Source organism: Podarcis filfolensis, assembly GCF_964270895.1.
Source record: "Podarcis filfolensis genome assembly, chromosome: 9".
In the NCBI taxonomy this organism is placed as follows: Eukaryota; Metazoa; Chordata; class Lepidosauria; order Squamata; family Lacertidae; genus Podarcis; species Podarcis filfolensis.
The window spans coordinates 16,649,766-16,670,034 of NC_139610.1; positions in this window are offsets into that span (position 1 = coordinate 16,649,766).

The following is a 20,269-nucleotide window of genomic DNA, read 5'->3' on the forward strand; positions in this document are numbered from 1 at the left end:
TGACTTTTGGCAAATCACTCAAAAATGGTGCCAACCGGTTGCAAATGCTCCCCTGAAAGCTTTGGCAGTCAAAACAGAAGGCTTTTTATCACAGTAGAAGAAATCAGCCCTCAATAACTTGACTGGCAGAAAAAGATTTTTTTCAGCAAAAATCTGACTTTTGGCAAATCACTCAAAAATGGTGCCAAGCGCTTGCAAATGATCCCCTGAAAGGTTTTGCAGTCGAAACAGAAGGCTTTTTATCACAGGAGAAGAAATCAGCCCTCAACAACTTAACCGGCGGAAAAAGATTTTTTTGAAAAATCCCTAAGCCCCGGGGTCACAATTTCAGCAAAAATCTGCCTTTTGGCAAATCACTCATAAATGGTGCCAACTGGTTGCAAATGCTCCCCTGAAAGCTTTGGCAGTCAAAACAGAAGGCTTTTTATCACAGGAGAAGAAATCAGCCCTCAACAACTTAACCGGCGGAAAAAGATTTTTTTGAAAAAATCCCTAAGCCCCGGGGTCACAATTTCAGCAAAAATCTGACTTTTGGCAATTCACTCAGAAATGGTGCCAACTAGTTGCAAATGCTCCCCTGAAAGCTTTGGCAGTCAAAACAGAAGGCTTTTTATCACAGGAGAAGAAATCAGCCCTCAATAACTTAACTGGCGGAAAAAGATTTTTTTCAGCAAAAATCTGACTTTTGGCAAATCACTCAAAAATGGTGCCAAAGGCATGCAAATGCTCCCCTGAACGGTTTGGCAGTCGAAAAAGAGTGCTTTTTATCACAGGAGAAGAAATCAGCCCTCGACAACTTAACCGGTGGAAAAAGATTTTTTTGAAAAAAATCCCTAAGCCCCGGGGTCACAATTTCAGCAAAAATCTGACTTTTGGCAATTCACTCAAAAATGGTGCCAACCGGTTGCAAATGCTCCCCTGAAAGGTTTGGCAGTCGAAACAGAGGGCTTTTTATCACAGGACAAGAAATCAGCCCTCAACAACTTAGCCGGCGGAAAAAGATTTTTTTGAAAAAATCCCTAAGCCCCGGGCTCACAATTTCAGCAAAAATCTGACTTTTGGCAATTCACTCAAAAATGGTGCCAACCGGTTGCAAATGCTCCCCTGAAAGCTTTGGCAGTCAAAACAGAAGGCTTTTTATCACAGGAGAAGAAATCAGCCCTCAATAACTTAACTGGCGGAAAAAGATTTTTTTCAGCAAAAATCTGACTTTTGCCCATTCACTCAAAAATGGTGCCAAACGCTTGCAAATGCTCCCCTGAACGTTTTGGCAGTCGAAACAGAGGGCTTTTTATCACAGGAAAAGAAATCAGCCCTCAACAACTTAACCGGCGGAAAAATTTTTTTTGAAAAAATCCCTAAGCCCCGGGGTCACAATTTCAGCAAAAATCTGACTTTTGGCAAATCACTCAAAAATGGTGCCAAACGCTTCCAAATGATCCCCTGAAAGGTTTTGCAGTCGAAACAGAAGGCTTTTTATGACAGGGGAAGAAATCAGCCCTCAACAACTTAACCGGTGGAAAAATTTTTTTTGAAAAAATCCCTAAGCCCCGGGGTCACAATTTCAGCAAAAATCTGACTTTTGGCAAATCACTCAAAAATGGTGCCAAACGCTTCCAAATGATCCCCTGAAAGGTTTTGCAGTCGAAACAGAAGGCTTTTTATGACAGGGGAAGAAATCAGCCCTCAACAACTTAACCAGCGGAAAAAGATTTTTTTCAGCAAAAATCTGACTTTTGGCAAATCACTCAAAAATGGTGCCAAACGCATGCAAATGCTCCCCTGAACGTTTTGGCAGTCGAAACAGAGGGCTTTTTATCACAGGACAAGAAATCAGCCTTCAACAACTTAACCGGCGGACAAAGTTTTTCTGAAAAAATCCTTAAGCCCCGGGGTCAAAATTTCAGCAAAAATCTGACTTTTGGCAATTCACTCAAAAATGGTGCCAACCGGTTGCAAATGATCCCCTGAAAGGTTTGGCAGTCAAAACAGAAGGCTTTTTATCACAAGAGAAGAAATTAACCCTCAATAACTTAACTGGCGGAAAAAGATTTTTTTCAGCAAAAATCTGAATTTTGGCAAATCACTCAAAAATGGTGCCAAACGCATGCAAATGCTCCCCTGAACGTTTTGGCAGTCGAAACAGAGGGCTTTTTATCACAGGACAAGAAATCAGCCTTCAACAACTTAACCGGCGGACAAAGTTTTTTTGAAAAAATCCCTAATCACAATTTCAGCAAAAATCTGACTTTTGGCAATTCACTCAAAAATGGTGCCAACCGGTTGCAAATGCTCCCCTGAAAGCTTTGGCAGTCAAAACAGAAGGCTTTTTATCACAGGAGAAGAAATCAGCCCTAAATAACTTAACTGGCGGAAAAAGATTTTTTTCAGCAAAAATCTGACTTTTGGCAAATCACTCAAAAATGGTGCCAAAGGCATGCAAATGCTCCCCTGAACGGTTTGGCAGTCGAAAAAGAGGCCTTTTTATCACAGGACAAGAAATCAGCCTTCAACAACTTAACCGGCGGACAAAGTTTTTTTGAAAAAATCCCTAAGCCCCGGGGTCACAATTTCAGCAAAAATCTGACTTTTGGCAATTCACTCAAAAATGGTGCCAACCGGTTGCAAATGCTCCCATGAAAGGTTTTGCAGTCGAAACAGAAGGCTTTTTATCACAGAGAAGAAATCAGCCCTCAACAACTTAACCGGCGGAAAAAGATTTTTTTGAAAAAATCCCTAAGCCCCGGGGTCACAATTTCAGCAAAAACCTGACTTTTGGCAAATCACTCAAAAATGGTGCCAAACGCTTGCAAACGATCCCCTGAAAGGTTTTGCAGTCGAAACAGAAGGCTTTTTATCACAGCAGAAGAAATCAGCCCTCGACAACTTAACCGGCGGAAAAAGATTTTTTTGAAAAACTCCCTAAGCCCCGGGGTCACAATTTCAGCAAAAATCTGACTTTTGGCAATTCACTCAAAAATGGTGCCAAACGCTTGCAAATGATCCCCTGAAAGGTTTGGCAGTCGAAACAGAAGGCTTTTTATCACAGGAGAAGAAATCAGCCCTCAATAACTTAACTGGCGGAAAAAGATTTTTTTCAGCAATAATCTGACTTTTGCCAATTCACTCAAAAATGGTGCCAAACGCTTGCAAATGATCCCCTGAAAGGTTTTGTAGTCGAAACAGAAGGCTTTTTATCACAGGAGAGGAAATCAGCCCTCAACAACTTAACCGGCGGAAAAAGATTTTTTTGAAAACATCCCTAAGCTCCGGGGTCACAATTTCAGCAAAAATCTGACTTTTGGCAAATCACTCAAAAATGGTGCCAAACGCTTGCAAATGATCCCCTGAAAGGTTTTGCAGTCGAAACAGAAGGCTTTTTATCACAGGAGAAGAAATCAGCCCTCGACAACTTAACCGGCGGAAAAAGATTTTTTTGAAAAAATCCCTAAGCCCCGGGGTCACAATTTCAGCAAAAATCTGACTTTTGGCAATTCACTCAAAAATGGTGCCAACCGGTTGCAAATGCACCCCTGAAAGCTTTGGCAGTCAAAACAGAAGTTTTTTTATCACAGGAGAAGAAATCAGCCCTCAATAACTTAACTGGCGGAAAAAGATTTTTTTCAGCAAAAATCTGACTTTTGGCAAATCACTCAAAAATGGTGCCAAAGGCATGCAAATGCTCCCCTGAACGGTTTGGCAGTCGAAACAGAGGGCTTTTTATCACAGGAGAAGAAATCAGCCCTCAACAACTTAACCGGCGGACAAAGTTTTTTGGAAAAAAACCCTAAGCCCTGGAGTCACAATTTCAGCAAAAATCTGACTTTTGGCAATTCACTCAAAAATGGTGCCAACCGGTTGCAAATGCTCCCCTGAAATCTTTGGCAGTCAAAACAGAAGGCTTTTTATCACAGGAGAAGAAATCAGCCCTCGACAACTTAACCGTCGGACAAAGTTTTTCTGAAAAAATCCCTAAGCCCTGGGGTCAAAATTTCAGCAAAAATCTGACTTTTGGCAATTCACTCAAAAATGGTGCCAACCGGTTGCAAATGCTCCCCTGAAAGCTTTGGCAGTCAAAACAGAAGGCTTTTTATCACAGGAGAAGAAATCAGCCCTCAATAACTTAACTGGCGGAAAAAGATTTTTTTCAGCAAAAATCTGACTTTTGGCAAATCACTCAAAAATGGTGCCAAAGGCATGCAAATGCTCCCCTGAACGGTTTGGCAGTCGAAAAAGAGGGCTTTTTATCACAGGACAAGAAATCAGCCTTCAACAAATTAACCGGCGGACAAAGTTTTTTTGAAAAAATCCCTAAGCTCCGGGGTCACAATTTCAGCAAAAATCTGACTTTTGGCAATTCACTCAAAAATGGTGCCAACCGGTTGCAAATGCTCCCATGAAAGTTTTTGCAGTCGAAACAGAAGGCTTTTTATCACAGGAGAAGAAATCAGCCCTCAACAACTTAACCGGCGGAAAAAGATTTTTTTGAAAAAATCCCTAAGCCCCGGGGTCACAATTTCAGCAAAAACCTGACTTTTGGCAAATCACTCAAAAATGGTGCCAAACGCTTGCAAATGCTCCCCTGAACGGTTTGGCAGTCGAAAAAGAGGGCTTTTTATCACAGGACATGAAATCAGCCTTCAACAACTTAACCGGCGGACAAAGTTTTTTTGAAAAAATCCCTAAGCCCTGGGGTCACAATTTCAGCAAAAATCTGACTTTTGGCAATTCACTCAAAAATGGTGCCAACCGGTTGCAAATGCTCCCCTGAAATCTTTGGCAGTCAAAACAGAAGGCTTTTTATCACAGGAGAAGAAATCAGCCCTCGACAACTTAACCGTCGGACAAAGTATTTCTGAAAAAATCCCTAAGCTCCGGGGTCAAAATTTCAGCAAAAATCTGACTTTTGGCAATTCACTCAAAAATGGTGCCAACCGGTTGCAAATGCTCCCCTGAAAGCTTTGGCAGTCAAAAAAGAAGGCTTTTTATCACAGGAGAAGAAATCAGCCCTCAATAACTTAACTGGCGGAAAAAGATTTTTTTCAGCAAAAATCTGACTTTTGTCAAATCACTCAAAAATGGTGCCAAAGGCATGCAAATGCTCCCCTGAATGGTTTGGCAGTCGAAAAAGAGGGCTTTTTATCACAGGACAAGAAATCAGCCTTCAACAACTTAACCGGCGGACAAAGTTTTTTTGAAAAAATCCCTAATCCCTAAGGTCACAATTTCAGCAAAAACCTGACTTTTGGCAAATCCCTAAAAAATGGTGCCAAACGCTTGCAAATGATCCCCTGAAAGGTTTTGCAGTCGAAACAGAAGGCTTTTTATCACAGGAGAAGAAATCAGCCCTCGACAACTTAACCGGCGGAAAAAGATTTTTTTGAAAAAATCCCTAAGCCCCGGGGTCACAATTTCAGCAAAAATCTGACTTTTGGCAATTCACTCAAAAATGGTGCCAACCGGTTGCAAATGCTCCCCTGAAAGCTTTGGCAATCAAAACAGAAGTTTTTTTATCACAGGAGAAGAAATCAGCCCTCAATAACTTAACTGGCGGAAAAAGATTTTTTTCAGCAAAAATCTGACTTTTGGCAAATCACTCAGAAATGGTACCAAAGGCATGCAAATGCTCCCCTGAACGGTTTGGCAGTCGAAAAAGAGGGCTTTTTATCACAGGACAAGAAATCAGCCTTCAACAACTTAACCGGCGGACAAAGTTTTTTTGAAAAAATCCCTAAGCCCTGGGGTCACAATTTCAGCAAAAATCTGACTTTTGGCAATTCACTCAAAAATGGTGCCAACCGGTTGCAAATGCTCCCCTGAAATCTTTGGCAGTCAAAACAGAAGGCTTTTTATCACAGGAGAAGAAATCAGCCCTCGACAACTTAACCGTCGGACAAAGTTATTCTGAAAAAATCACTAAGCCCTGGGGTCAAAATTTCAGCAAAAATCTGACTTTTGGTAATTCACTCAAAAATGGTGCCAACCGGTTGCAAATGCTCCCCTGAAAGCTTTGGCAGTCAAAAAAGAAGGCTTTTTATCACAGGAGAAGAAATCAGCCCTCAATAACTTAACTGGCGGAAAAAGATTTTTTTCAGCAAAAATCTGACTTATGGCAAATCACTCAAAAATGGTGCCAAACGCTTGCAAATGATCCCCTGAAAGGTTTTGCAGTCGAAACAGAAGGCTTTTTATCACAGGAGAAGAAATCAGCCCTCGACAACTTAACCGGCGGAAAAAGATTTTTTTGAAAAAATCCCTAAGCCCCGGGGTCACAATTTCAGCAAAAATCTGACTTTTGGCAATTCACTCAAAAATGGTGCCAACCGGTTGCAAATGCACCCCTGAAAGCTTTGGCAGTCAAAACAGAAGTTTTTTTATCACAGGAGAAGAAATCAGCCCTCAATAACTTAACTGGCGGAAAAAGATTTTTTTCAGCAAAAATCTGACTTTTGGCAAATCACTCAAAAATGGTGCCAAAGGCATGCAAATGCTCCCCTGAACGGTTTGGCAGTCGAAACAGAGGGCTTTTTATCACAGGAGAAGAAATCAGCCCTCAACAACTTAACCGGCGGACAAAGTTTTTTGGAAAAAAACCCTAAGCCCTGGAGTCACAATTTCAGCAAAAATCTGACTTTTGGCAATTCACTCAAAAATGGTGCCAACCGGTTGCAAATGCTCCCCTGAAATCTTTGGCAGTCAAAACAGAAGGCTTTTTATCACAGGAGAAGAAATCAGCCCTCGACAACTTAACCGTCGGACAAAGTTTTTCTGAAAAAATCCCTAAGCCCTGGGGTCAAAATTTCAGCAAAAATCTGACTTTTGGCAATTCACTCAAAAATGGTGCCAACCGGTTGCAAATGCTCCCCTGAAAGCTTTGGCAGTCAAAACAGAAGGCTTTTTATCACAGGAGAAGAAATCAGCCCTCAATAACTTAACTGGCGGAAAAAGATTTTTTTCAGCAAAAATCTGACTTTTGGCAAATCACTCAAAAATGGTGCCAAAGGCATGCAAATGCTCCCCTGAACGGTTTGGCAGTCGAAAAAGAGGGCTTTTTATCACAGGACAAGAAATCAGCCTTCAACAAATTAACCGGCGGACAAAGTTTTTTTGAAAAAATCCCTAAGCTCCGGGGTCACAATTTCAGCAAAAATCTGACTTTTGGCAATTCACTCAAAAATGGTGCCAACCGGTTGCAAATGCTCCCATGAAAGTTTTTGCAGTCGAAACAGAAGGCTTTTTATCACAGGAGAAGAAATCAGCCCTCAACAACTTAACCGGCGGAAAAAGATTTTTTTGAAAAAATCCCTAAGCCCCGGGGTCACAATTTCAGCAAAAACCTGACTTTTGGCAAATCACTCAAAAATGGTGCCAAACGCTTGCAAATGCTCCCCTGAACGGTTTGGCAGTCGAAAAAGAGGGCTTTTTATCACAGGACATGAAATCAGCCTTCAACAACTTAACCGGCGGACAAAGTTTTTTTGAAAAAATCCCTAAGCCCTGGGGTCACAATTTCAGCAAAAATCTGACTTTTGGCAATTCACTCAAAAATGGTGCCAACCGGTTGCAAATGCTCCCCTGAAATCTTTGGCAGTCAAAACAGAAGGCTTTTTATCACAGGAGAAGAAATCAGCCCTCGACAACTTAACCGTCGGACAAAGTATTTCTGAAAAAATCCCTAAGCTCCGGGGTCAAAATTTCAGCAAAAATCTGACTTTTGGCAATTCACTCAAAAATGGTGCCAACCGGTTGCAAATGCTCCCCTGAAAGCTTTGGCAGTCAAAAAAGAAGGCTTTTTATCACAGGAGAAGAAATCAGCCCTCAATAACTTAACTGGCGGAAAAAGATTTTTTTCAGCAAAAATCTGACTTTTGTCAAATCACTCAAAAATGGTGCCAAAGGCATGCAAATGCTCCCCTGAATGGTTTGGCAGTCGAAAAAGAGGGCTTTTTATCACAGGACAAGAAATCAGCCTTCAACAACTTAACCGGCGGACAAAGTTTTTTTGAAAAAATCCCTAATCCCTAAGGTCACAATTTCAGCAAAAACCTGACTTTTGGCAAATCCCTAAAAAATGGTGCCAAACGCTTGCAAATGATCCCCTGAAAGGTTTTGCAGTCGAAACAGAAGGCTTTTTATCACAGGAGAAGAAATCAGCCCTCGACAACTTAACCGGCGGAAAAAGATTTTTTTGAAAAAATCCCTAAGCCCCGGGGTCACAATTTCAGCAAAAATCTGACTTTTGGCAATTCACTCAAAAATGGTGCCAACCGGTTGCAAATGCTCCCCTGAAAGCTTTGGCAATCAAAACAGAAGTTTTTTTATCACAGGAGAAGAAATCAGCCCTCAATAACTTAACTGGCGGAAAAAGATTTTTTTCAGCAAAAATCTGACTTTTGGCAAATCACTCAGAAATGGTACCAAAGGCATGCAAATGCTCCCCTGAACGGTTTGGCAGTCGAAAAAGAGGGCTTTTTATCACAGGACAAGAAATCAGCCTTCAACAACTTAACCGGCGGACAAAGTTTTTTTGAAAAAATCCCTAAGCCCTGGGGTCACAATTTCAGCAAAAATCTGACTTTTGGCAATTCACTCAAAAATGGTGCCAACCGGTTGCAAATGCTCCCCTGAAATCTTTGGCAGTCAAAACAGAAGGCTTTTTATCACAGGAGAAGAAATCAGCCCTCGACAACTTAACCGTCGGACAAAGTTATTCTGAAAAAATCACTAAGCCCTGGGGTCAAAATTTCAGCAAAAATCTGACTTTTGGTAATTCACTCAAAAATGGTGCCAACCGGTTGCAAATGCTCCCCTGAAAGCTTTGGCAGTCAAAAAAGAAGGCTTTTTATCACAGGAGAAGAAATCAGCCCTCAATAACTTAACTGGCGGAAAAAGATTTTTTTCAGCAAAAATCTGACTTATGGCAAATCACTCAAAAATGGTGCCAAAGGCATGCAAATGCTCCCCTGAACGGTTTGGCAGTCGAAAAAGAGGGCTTTTTATCACAGGACAAGAAATCAGCCTTCAACAACTTAACCGGCGGAAAAAGATTTTTTTGAAAAAATCCCTAAGCCCCGGGGTCACAATTTCAGCAAAAACCTGACTTTTGGCAAATCACTCAAAAATGGTGCCAAACACTTGCAAATGATCCCCTGAAAGGTTTTGCAGTCGAAACAGAAGGCTTTATATCACAGGAGAAGAAATCAGCCCTCGACAACTTAACCGGCGGAAAAAGATTTTTTTGAAAAACTCCCTAAGCCCCTGGGTCACAATTTCAGCAAAAATCTGACTTTTGGCAAATCACTCAAAAATGGTGCCAAACGCTTGGAAATGCTCCCCTGAAAGGTTTGGCAGTCGAAACAGAGGGCTTTTTATCACAGGACAAGAAATCAGCCCTCGACAACTTAACCGTCGGACAAAGTTTTTTTGAAAAAATCCCTAAGCCCCGGGGTCACAATTTCAGCAAAAATCTGACTTTTGGCAATTCACTCAAAAATGGTGCCAAACGCTTGCAAATGATCCCCTGAAAGGTTTGGCAGTCGAAACAGAAGGCTTTTTATCACAGGAGAAGAAATCAGCCCTCAATAACTTAACTGGCGGAAAAAGATTTTTTTCAGCGAAAATCTGACTTTTGTCAAATCACTCAAAAATGGTGCCAAAGGCAGGCAAATGCTCCCCTGAACGGTTTGGCAGGCGAAAAAGAGGTCTTTTTATCACAGGACAAGAAATCAGCCTTCAACAACTTAACCGGCGGAGAAAGTTTTTTTGAAAAAATCCCTAATCCCTAAGGTCACAATTTCAGCAAAAACCTGACTTTTGGCAAATCACTCAAAAATGGTGCCAAACGCTTGCAAATGATCCCCTGAAAGGTTTTGCAGTCGAAACAGAAGGCTTTTTATCACAGGAGAAGAAATCAGCCCTCGACAACTTAACCGGCGGAAAAAGATTTTTTTGAAAAAATCCCTAAGCCCCGGGGTCACAATTTCAGCAAAAATCTGACTTTTGGCAATTCACTCAAAAATGGTGCCAACCGGTTGCAAATGCTCCCCTGAAAGCTTTGGCAGTCAAAACAGAAGTTTTTTTATCACAGGAGAAGAAATCAGCCCTCAATAACTTAACTGGCGGAAAAAGATTTTTTTCAGCAAAAATCTGACTTTTGGCGATTCACTCAAAAATGGTGCCAAACGCTTGCAAATGCTCCCCTGAAAGGTTTTGCAGTCGAAACAGAAGGCTTTTTATCACAGGAGAAGAAATCAGCCCTCAACAACTTAACCGGCCGTAAAAGATTTTTTTGAAAAAATCCCTAAGCCCCGGGGTCACAATTTCAGCAAAAATCTGACTTTTGGCAAATCACTCAAAAATGGTGCCAAACGCTTGCAAATGATCCCATGAAAGGTTTTGCAGTCGAAACAGAAGGCTTTTTATCACAGGAGAAGAAATCAGCCCTCAACAACTTAACCGGCGGAAAAAGATTTTTTTGAAAAAATCCCTAAGCCCCGGGGTCACAATTTCAGCAAAAATCTGACTTTTGGCAATTCACTCAAAAATGGTGCCAACCGGTTGCAAATGCTCCCCTGAAAGCTTTGGCAGTCAAAACAGAAGTTTTTTTATCACAGGAGAAGAAATCAGCCCTCAATAACTTAACTGGCGGAAAAAGATTTTTTTCAGCAAAAATCTGACTTTTGGCAAATCACTCAGAAATGGTACCAAAGGCATGCAAATGCTCCCCTGAACGGTTTGGCAGTCGAAAAAGAGGGCTTTTTATCACAGGACAAGAAATCAGCCTTCAACAACTTAACCGGCGGACAAAGTTTTTTTGAAAAAATCCCTAAGCCCCGGGGTCACAATTTCAGCAAAAATCTGACTTTTGGCAATTCACTCAAAAATGGTGCCAACCGGTTGCAAATGATCCCCTGAAAGGTTTTGCAGTCGAAACAGAAGGCTTTTTATCACAGGAGAAGAAATCAGCCCTCGACAACTTAACCGGCGGAAAAAGATTTTTTTGAAAAACTCCCTAAGCCCCGGGGTCACAATTTCAGCAAAAATCTGACTTTTGGCAAATCACTCAAAAATGGTGCCAAACGCTTGCAAATGCTCCCCTGAAAGGTTTGGCAGTCGAAACAGAGGGCTTTTTATCACAGGACAAGAAATCAGCCCTCGACAACTTAACCGGCGGAAAAAGTTTTTTTGAAAAAACCCCTAAGCCCCGGGGTCACAATTTCAGCAAAAATCTGACTTTTAGCAATTCACTCAAAAATGGTGCCAAACGCTTGCAAATGATCCCCTGAAATGTTTGGCAGTCGAAACAGAAGGCTTTTTATCACAGGAGAAGAAATCAGCCCTCAATAACTTAACTGGCGGGAAAAGATTTTTTTCAGCAAAAATCTGACTTTTGGCAATTCACTCAAAAATGGTGCCAAACGCTTGCAAATGCTCCCCTGAAAGGTTTTGCAGTCGAAACAGAAGGCTTTTTATCACAGGAGAAGAAATCAGCCCTCAACAACTTAACCGGCGGAAAAAGATTTTTTTGAAAAAATCCCTAAGCCCCGGGGTCACAATTTCAGCAAAAATCTGACTTTTGGCAAATCACTCAAAAATGGTGCCAAACGCTTGCAAATGATCCCCTGAAAGGTTTTGCAGTCGAAACAGAAGGCTTTTTATCACAGGAGAAGAAATCAGCCCTCGAACACTTAACAGGCGGAAAAAGATTTTTTTGAAAAAATCCCTAAGCCCCGGGGTCACAATTTCAGCAAAAATCTGACTTTTGGCAATTCACTCAAAAATGGTGCCAACAGGTTGCAAATGCTCCCCTGAAAGCTTTGGCAGTCAAAACAGAAGTTTTTTTATCACAGGACAAGAAATCAGCCTTCAACAACTTAACCGGCGGAATAAGATTTTTTTGAAAAAATCCCTAAGCCCCGGGGTCACAATTTCAGCAAAAACCTGACTTTTGGCAAATCACTCAAAAATGGTGCCAAACACTTGCAAATGATCCCCTGAAAGGTTTTGCAGTCGAAACAGAAGGCTTTTTATCACAGGAGAAGAAATCAGCCCTCGACAACTTAACCGGCGGAAAAAGATTTTTTTGAAAAACTCCCTAAGCCCCTGGGTCACAATTTCAGCAAAAATCTGACTTTTGGCAAATCACTCAAAAATGGTGCCAAACGCTTGGAAATGCTCCCCTGAAAGGTTTGGCAGTCGAAACAGAGGGCTTTTTATCACAGGACAAGAAATCAGCCCTCGACAACTTAACCGTCGGACAAAGTTTTTTTGAAAAAATCCCTAAGCCCCGGGGTCACAATTTCAGCAAAAATCTGACTTTTGGCAATTCACTCAAAAATGGTGCCAAACGCTTGCAAATGATCCCCTGAAAGGTTTGGCAGTCGAAACAGAAGGCTTTTTATCACAGGAGAAGAAATCAGCCCTCAATAACTTAACTGGCGGAAAAAGATTTTTTTCAGCAAAAATCTGACTTTTGTCAAATCACTCAAAAATGGTGCCAAAGGCAGGCAAATGCTCCCCTGAACGGTTTGGCAGTCGAAAAAGAGGGCTTTTTATCACAGGACAAGAAATCAGCCTTCAACAACTTAACCGGCGGACAAAGTTTTTTTGAAAAAATCCCTAATCCCTAAGGTCACAATTTCAGCAAAAACCTGACTTTTGGCAAATCACTCAAAAATGGTGCCAAACGCTTGCAAATGATCCCCTGAAAGGTTTTGCAGTCGAAACAGAAGGCTTTTTATCACAGGAGAAGAAATCAGCCCTCGACAACTTAACCGGCGGAAAAAGATTTTTTTGAAAAACTCCCTAAGCCCCGGGGTCACAATTTCAGCAAAAATCTGACTTTTGGCAAATCACTCAAAAATGGTGCCAAACGCTTGCAAATGCTCCCCTGAAAGGTTTGGCAGTCGAAACAGAGGGCTTTTTATCACAGGACAAGAAATCAGCCCTCGACAACTTAACCGGCGGAAAAAGTTTTTTTGAAAAAACCCCTAAGCCCCGGGGTCACAATTTCAGCAAAAATCTGACTTTTAGCAATTCACTCAAAAATGGTGCCAAACGCTTGCAAATGATCCCCTGAAATGTTTGGCAGTCGAAACAGAAGGCTTTTTATCACAGGAGAAGAAATCAGCCCTCAATAACTTAACTGGCGGGAAAAGATTTTTTTCAGCAAAAATCTGACTTTTGGCAATTCACTCAAAAATGGTGCCAAACGCTTGCAAATGCTCCCCTGAAAGGTTTTGCAGTCGAAACAGAAGGCTTTTTATCACAGGAGAAGAAATCAGCCCTCAACAACTTAACCGGCGGAAAAAGATTTTTTTGAAAAAATCCCTAAGCCCCGGGGTCACAATTTCAGCAAAAATCTGACTTTTGGCAAATCACTCAAAAATGGTGCCAAACGCTTGCAAATGATCCCCTGAAAGGTTTTGCAGTCGAAACAGAAGGCTTTTTATCACAGGAGAAGAAATCAGCCCTCGAACACTTAACAGGCGGAAAAAGATTTTTTTGAAAAAATCCCTAAGCCCCGGGGTCACAATTTCAGCAAAAATCTGACTTTTGGCAATTCACTCAAAAATGGTGCCAACAGGTTGCAAATGCTCCCCTGAAAGCTTTGGCAGTCAAAACAGAAGTTTTTTTATCACAGGACAAGAAATCAGCCTTCAACAACTTAACCGGCGGAATAAGATTTTTTTGAAAAAATCCCTAAGCCCCGGGGTCACAATTTCAGCAAAAACCTGACTTTTGGCAAATCACTCAAAAATGGTGCCAAACACTTGCAAATGATCCCCTGAAAGGTTTTGCAGTCGAAACAGAAGGCTTTTTATCACAGGAGAAGAAATCAGCCCTCGACAACTTAACCGGCGGAAAAAGATTTTTTTGAAAAACTCCCTAAGCCCCTGGGTCACAATTTCAGCAAAAATCTGACTTTTGGCAAATCACTCAAAAATGGTGCCAAACGCTTGGAAATGCTCCCCTGAAAGGTTTGGCAGTCGAAACAGAGGGCTTTTTATCACAGGACAAGAAATCAGCCCTCGACAACTTAACCGTCGGACAAAGTTTTTTTGAAAAAATCCCTAAGCCCCGGGGTCACAATTTCAGCAAAAATCTGACTTTTGGCAATTCACTCAAAAATGGTGCCAAACGCTTGCAAATGATCCCCTGAAAGGTTTGGCAGTCGAAACAGAAGGCTTTTTATCACAGGAGAAGAAATCAGCCCTCAATAACTTAACTGGCGGAAAAAGATTTTTTTCAGCAAAAATCTGACTTTTGTCAAATCACTCAAAAATGGTGCCAAAGGCAGGCAAATGCTCCCCTGAACGGTTTGGCAGTCGAAAAAGAGGGCTTTTTATCACAGGACAAGAAATCAGCCTTCAACAACTTAACCGGCGGACAAAGTTTTTTTGAAAAAATCCCTAATCCCTAAGGTCACAATTTCAGCAAAAACCTGACTTTTGGCAAATCACTCAAAAATGGTGCCAAACGCTTGCAAATGATCCCCTGAAAGGTTTTGCAGTCGAAACAGAAGGCTTTTTATCACAGGAGAAGAAATCAGCCCTCGACAACTTAACCGGCGGAAAAAGATTTTTTTGAAAAAATCCCTAAGCCCCGGGGTCACAATTTCAGCAAAAATCTGACTTTTGGCAATTCACTCAAAAATGGTGCCAACCGGTTGCAAATGCTCCCCTGAAAGCTTTGGCAGTCAAAACAGAAGTTTTTTTATCACAGGAGAAGAAATCAGCCCTCAATAACTTAACTGGCGGAAAAAGATTTTTTTCAGCAAAAATCTGACTTTTGGCAATTCACTCAAAAATGGTGCCAAACGCTTGCAAATGCTCCCCTGAAAGGTTTTGCAGTCGAAACAGAAGGCTTTTTATCACAGGAGAAGAAATCAGCCCTCAACAACTTAACCGGCCGTAAAAGATTTTTTTGAAAAAATCCCTAAGCCCCGGGGTCACAATTTCAGCAAAAATCTGACTTTTGGCAATTCACTCAAAAATGGTGCCAACCGGTTGCAAATGCTCCCCTGAAAGCTTTGGCAGTCAAAACAGAAGTTTTTTTATCACAGGAGAAGAAATCAGCCCTCAATAACTTAACTGGCGGAAAAAGATTTTTTTCAGCAAAAATCTGACTTTTGGCAAATCACTCAGAAATGGTACCAAAGGCATGCAAATGCTCCCCTGAACGGTTTGGCAGTCGAAAAAGAGGGCTTTTTATCACAGGACAAGAAATCAGCCTTCAACAACTTAACCGGCGGACAAAGTTTTTTTGAAAAAATCCCTAAGCCCCGGGGTCACAATTTCAGCAAAAATCTGACTTTTGGCAATTCACTCAAAAATGGTGCCAACCGGTTGCAAATGATCCCCTGAAAGGTTTTGCAGTCGAAACAGAAGGCTTTTTATCACAGGAGAAGAAATCAGCCCTCAATAACTTAACTGGCGGGAAAAGATTTTTTTCAGCAAAAATCTGACTTTTGCCAATTCACTCAAAAATGGTGCCAAACGCTTGCAAATGCTCCCCTGAAAGGTTTTGCAGTCGAAACAGAAGGCTTTTTATCACAGGAGAAGAAATCAGCCCTCAACAACTTAACCGGCGGAAAAAGATTTTTTTGAAAAAATCCCTAAGCCCCGGGGTCACAATTTCAGCAAAAATCTGACTTTTGGCAAATCACTCAAAAATGGTGCCAAACGCTTGCAAATGATCCCCTGAAAGGTTTTGCAGTCGAAACAGAAGGCTTTTTATCACAGGAGAAGAAATCAGCCCTCGAACACTTAACAGGCGGAAAAAGATTTTTTTGAAAAAATCCCTAAGCCCCGGGGTCACAATTTCAGCAAAAATCTGACTTTTGGCAATTCACTCAAAAATGGTGCCAACAGGTTGCAAATGCTCCCCTGAAAGCTTTGGCAGTCAAAACAGAAGTTTTTTTATCACAGGAGAAGAAATCAGCCCTCAATAACTTAACTGGCGGAAAAAGATTTTTTTCAGCAAAAATCTGACTTTTGGCAAATCACTCAGAAATGGTACCAAAGGCATGCAAATGCTCCCCTGAACAGTTTGGCAGTCGAAAAAGAGGGCTTTTTATTCACAGGACAAGAAATCAGCCTTCAACAACTTAACCGGCGGACGAAGTTTTTTTGAAAAAATCCCTAAGCCCTGGGGTCACAATTTCAGCAAAAATCTGACTTTTGGCAATTCACTCAAAAATCGTGCCAACCGGTTGCAAATGCTCCCCTGAAAGCTTTGGCAGTCAAAACAGAAGGCTTTTTATCACAGGAGAAGAAATCAGCCCTCAATAACTTAACTGGCGGAAAAAGATTTTTTTCAGCAAAAATCTGACTTTTGGCAAATCACTCAAAAATGGTGCCAAACGCATGCAAATGCTCCCCTGAACGTTTTGGCAGTCGAAACAGAGGGCTTTTTATCACAGGAGAAGAAATCAGCCCTCAACAACTTAACCGGCGGAAAAACATTTTTTTGAAAAAATCCCTAAGCCCCGGGGTCACAATTTCAGCAAAAATCTGACTTTTGGCAAATCACTCAAAAATGGTGCCAAACGCTTGCAAATGATCCCCTGAAAGGTTTTGCAGTCGAAACAGAAGGCTTTTTATCACAGGAGAAGAAATCAGCCCTCGACAACTTAACCGGCGGAAAAAGATTTTTTTGAAAAAATCCCTAAGCCCCGGGGTCACAATTTCAGCAAAAATCTGACTTTTGGCAAATCACTCAAAAATGGTGCCAAACGCTTGGAAATGCTCCCCTGAAAGGTTTGGCAGTCGAAACAGAGGGCTTTTTATCACAGGACAAGAAATCAGCCCTCGACAACTTAACCGTCGGACAAAGTTTTTTTGAAAAAATCCCTAAGCCCCGGGGTCACAATTTCAGCAAAAATCTGACTTTTGGCAATTCACTCAAAAATGGTGCCAAACGCTTGCAAATGATCCCCTGAAAGGTTTGGCAGTCGAAACAGAAGGCTTTTTATCACAGGAGAAGAAATCAGCCCTCAATAACTTAACTGGCGGAAAAAGATTTTTTTCAGCAAAAATCTGACTTTTGCCAATTCACTCAAAAATGGTGCCAACCGGTTGCAAATGCTCCCATGAAAGGTTTTGCAGTCGAAACAGAAGGCTTTTTATCACAGGAGAAGAAATCAGCCCTCGACAACTTAACCGGCGGAAAAAGATTTTTTTGAAAAAATCCCTAAGCCCCGGGGTCACAATTTCAGCAAAAATCTGACTTTTGGCAATTCACTCAAAAATGGTGCCAACCGGTTGCAAATGCTCCCATGAAAGGTTTTGCAGTCGAAACAGAAGGCTTTTTATCACAGGAGAAGAAATCAGCCCTCAACAACTTAACCGGCGGAAAAAGATTTTTTTGAAAAACTCCCTAAGCCCCGGGGTCACAATTTCAGCAAAAACCTGACTTTTGGCAAATCACTCAAAAATGGTGCCAAACACTTGCAAATGATCCCCTGAAAGGTTTTGCAGTCGAAACAGAAGGCTTTTTATCACAGGAGAAGAAATCAGCCCTCGACAACTTAACCGGCGGAAAAAGATTTTTTTGAAAAACTCCCTAAGCCCCGGGGTCACAATTTCAGCAAAAATCTGACTTTTGGCAAATCACTCAAAAATGGTGCCAAAGGCTTGCAAATGCTCCCCTGAAAGGTTTGGCAGTCGAAACAGAGGGCTTTTTATCACAGGACAAGAAATCAGCCCTCGACAACTTAACCGTCGGACAAAGTTTTTTTGAAAAAATCCCTAAGCCCCGGGGTCACAATTTCAGCAAAAATCTGACTTTTGGCAATTCACTCAAAAATGGTGCCAAACGCTTGCAAATGATCCCCTGAAAGGTTTGGCAGTCGAAACAGAAGGCTTTTTATCACAGGAGAAGAAATCAGCCATTAATAACTTAACTGGCGGAAAAAGATTTTTTTCAGCAAAAATCTGACTTTTGCCAATTCACTCAAAAATGGTGCCAAACGCTTGCAAATGCTCCCCTGAAAGGTTTTGCAGTCGAAAAAGAGGGCTTTTTATCACAGGACAAGAAATCAGCCTTCAACAACTTAACCGGCGGACAAAGTTTTTTTGAAAAAATCCCTAAGCCCCGGGGTCACAATTTCAGCAAAAATCTGACTTTTGGCAATTCACTCAAAAATGGTGCCAACCGGTTGCAAATGATCCCCTGAAAGGTTTTGCAGTCGAAACAGAAGGCTTTTTATCACAGGAGAAGAAATCAGCCCTCGACAACTTAACCGGCGGAAAAAGATTTTTTTGAAAAACTCCCTAAGCCCCGGGGTCACAATTTCAGCAAAAATCTGACTATTGGCAAATCACTCAAAAATGGTGCCAAACACTTGCAAATGCTCCCCTGAAAGGTTTGGCAGTCGAAACAGAGGGCTTTTTATCACAGGACAAGAAATCAGCCCTCGACAACTTAACCGGCGGAAAAAGTTTTTTTGAAAAAACCCCTAAGCCCCGGGGTCACAATTTCAGCAAAAATCTGACTTTTGGCAATTCACTCAAAAATGGTGCCAAACGCTTGCAAATGATCCCCTGAAAGGTTTGGCAGTCGAAACAGAAGGCTTTTTATCACAGGAGAAGAAATCAGCCCTCAATAACTTAACTGGCGGGAAAAGATTTTTTTCAGCAAAAATCTGACTTTTGCCAATTCACTCAAAAATGGTGCCAAACGCTTGCAAATGCTCCCCTGAAAGGTTTTGCAGTCGAAACAGAAGGCTTTTTATCACAGGAGAAGAAATCAGCCCTCAACAACTTAACCGGCGGAAAAAGATTTTTTTGAAAAAATCCCTAAGCCCCGGGGTCACAATTTCAGCAAAAATCTGACTTTTGGCAAATCACTCAAAAATGGTGCCAACCGGTTGCAAATGATCCCCTGAAAGGTTTTGCAGTCGAAACAGAGGGCTTTTTATCACCGGACAAGAAATCAGCCCTCGACAACTTAACCGGCGGAAAAAGTTTTTTTGAAAAAACCCCTAAGCCCCGGGGTCACAATTTCAGCAAAAATCTGACTTTTGGCAATTCACTCAAAAATGGTGCCAAACGCTTGCAAATGATCCCCTGAAAGGTTTGGCAGTCGAAACAGAAGGCTTTTTATCACAGGAGAAGAAATCAGCCCTCAATAACTTAACTGGCGGGAAAAGATTTTTTTCAGCAAAAATCTGACTTTTGCCAATTCACTCAAAAATGGTGCCAAACGCTTGCAAATGCTCCCCTGAAAGGTTTTGCAGTCGAAACAGAAGGCTTTTTATCACAGGAGAAGAAATCAGCCCTCAACAACTTAACCGGCGGAAAAAGATTTTTTTGAAAAAATCCCTAAGCCCCGGGGTCACAATTTCAGCAAAAATCTGACTTTTGGCAAATCACTCAAAAATGGTGCCAAACGCTTGCAAATGATCCCCTGAAAGGTTTTGCAGTCGAAACAGAAGGCTTTTTATCACAGGAGAAGAAATCAGCCCTCGAACACTTAACAGGCGGAAAAAGATTTTTTTGAAAAAATCCCTAAGCCCCGAGGTCACAATTTCAGCAAAAATCTGACTTTTGGCAATTCACTCAAAAATGGTGCCAACAGGTTGCAAATGCTCCCCTGAAAGCTTTGGCAGTCAAAACAGAAGTTTTTTTATCACAGGAGAAGAAATCAGCCCTCAATAACTTAACTGGCGGAAAAAGATTTTTTTCAGCAAAAATCTGACTTTTGGCAAATCACTCAGAAATGGTACCAAAGGCATGCAAATGCTCCCCTGAACAGTTTGGCAGTCGAAAAAGAGGGCTTTTTATCACAGGAGAAGAAATCAGCCCTCAACAACTTAACCGGCGGAAAAACATTTTTTTGAAAAAATCCCTAAGCACAATTTCAGCAAAAATCTGACTTTTGGCAAATCACTCAAAAATGGTGCCAAACGCTTGCAAATGATCCCCTGAAAGGTTTTGCAGTCGAAACAGAAGGCTTTTTATCACAGGAGAAGAAATCAGCCCTCGACAACTTAACCGGCGGAAAAAGATTTTTTTGAAAAAATCCATAAGCCCCGGGGTCACAATTTCAGCAAAAATCTGACTTTTGGCAATTCACTCAAAAATCGTGCCAACCGGTTGCAAATGCTCCCCTGAAAGCTTTGGCAGTCAAAACAGAAGGCTTTTTATCACAGGAGAAGAAATCAGCCCTCAATAACTTAACTGGCGGAAAAAGATTTTTTTCAGCAAAAATCTGACTTTTGGCAAATCACTCAAAAATGGTGCCAACCGGTTGCAAATGCTCCCCT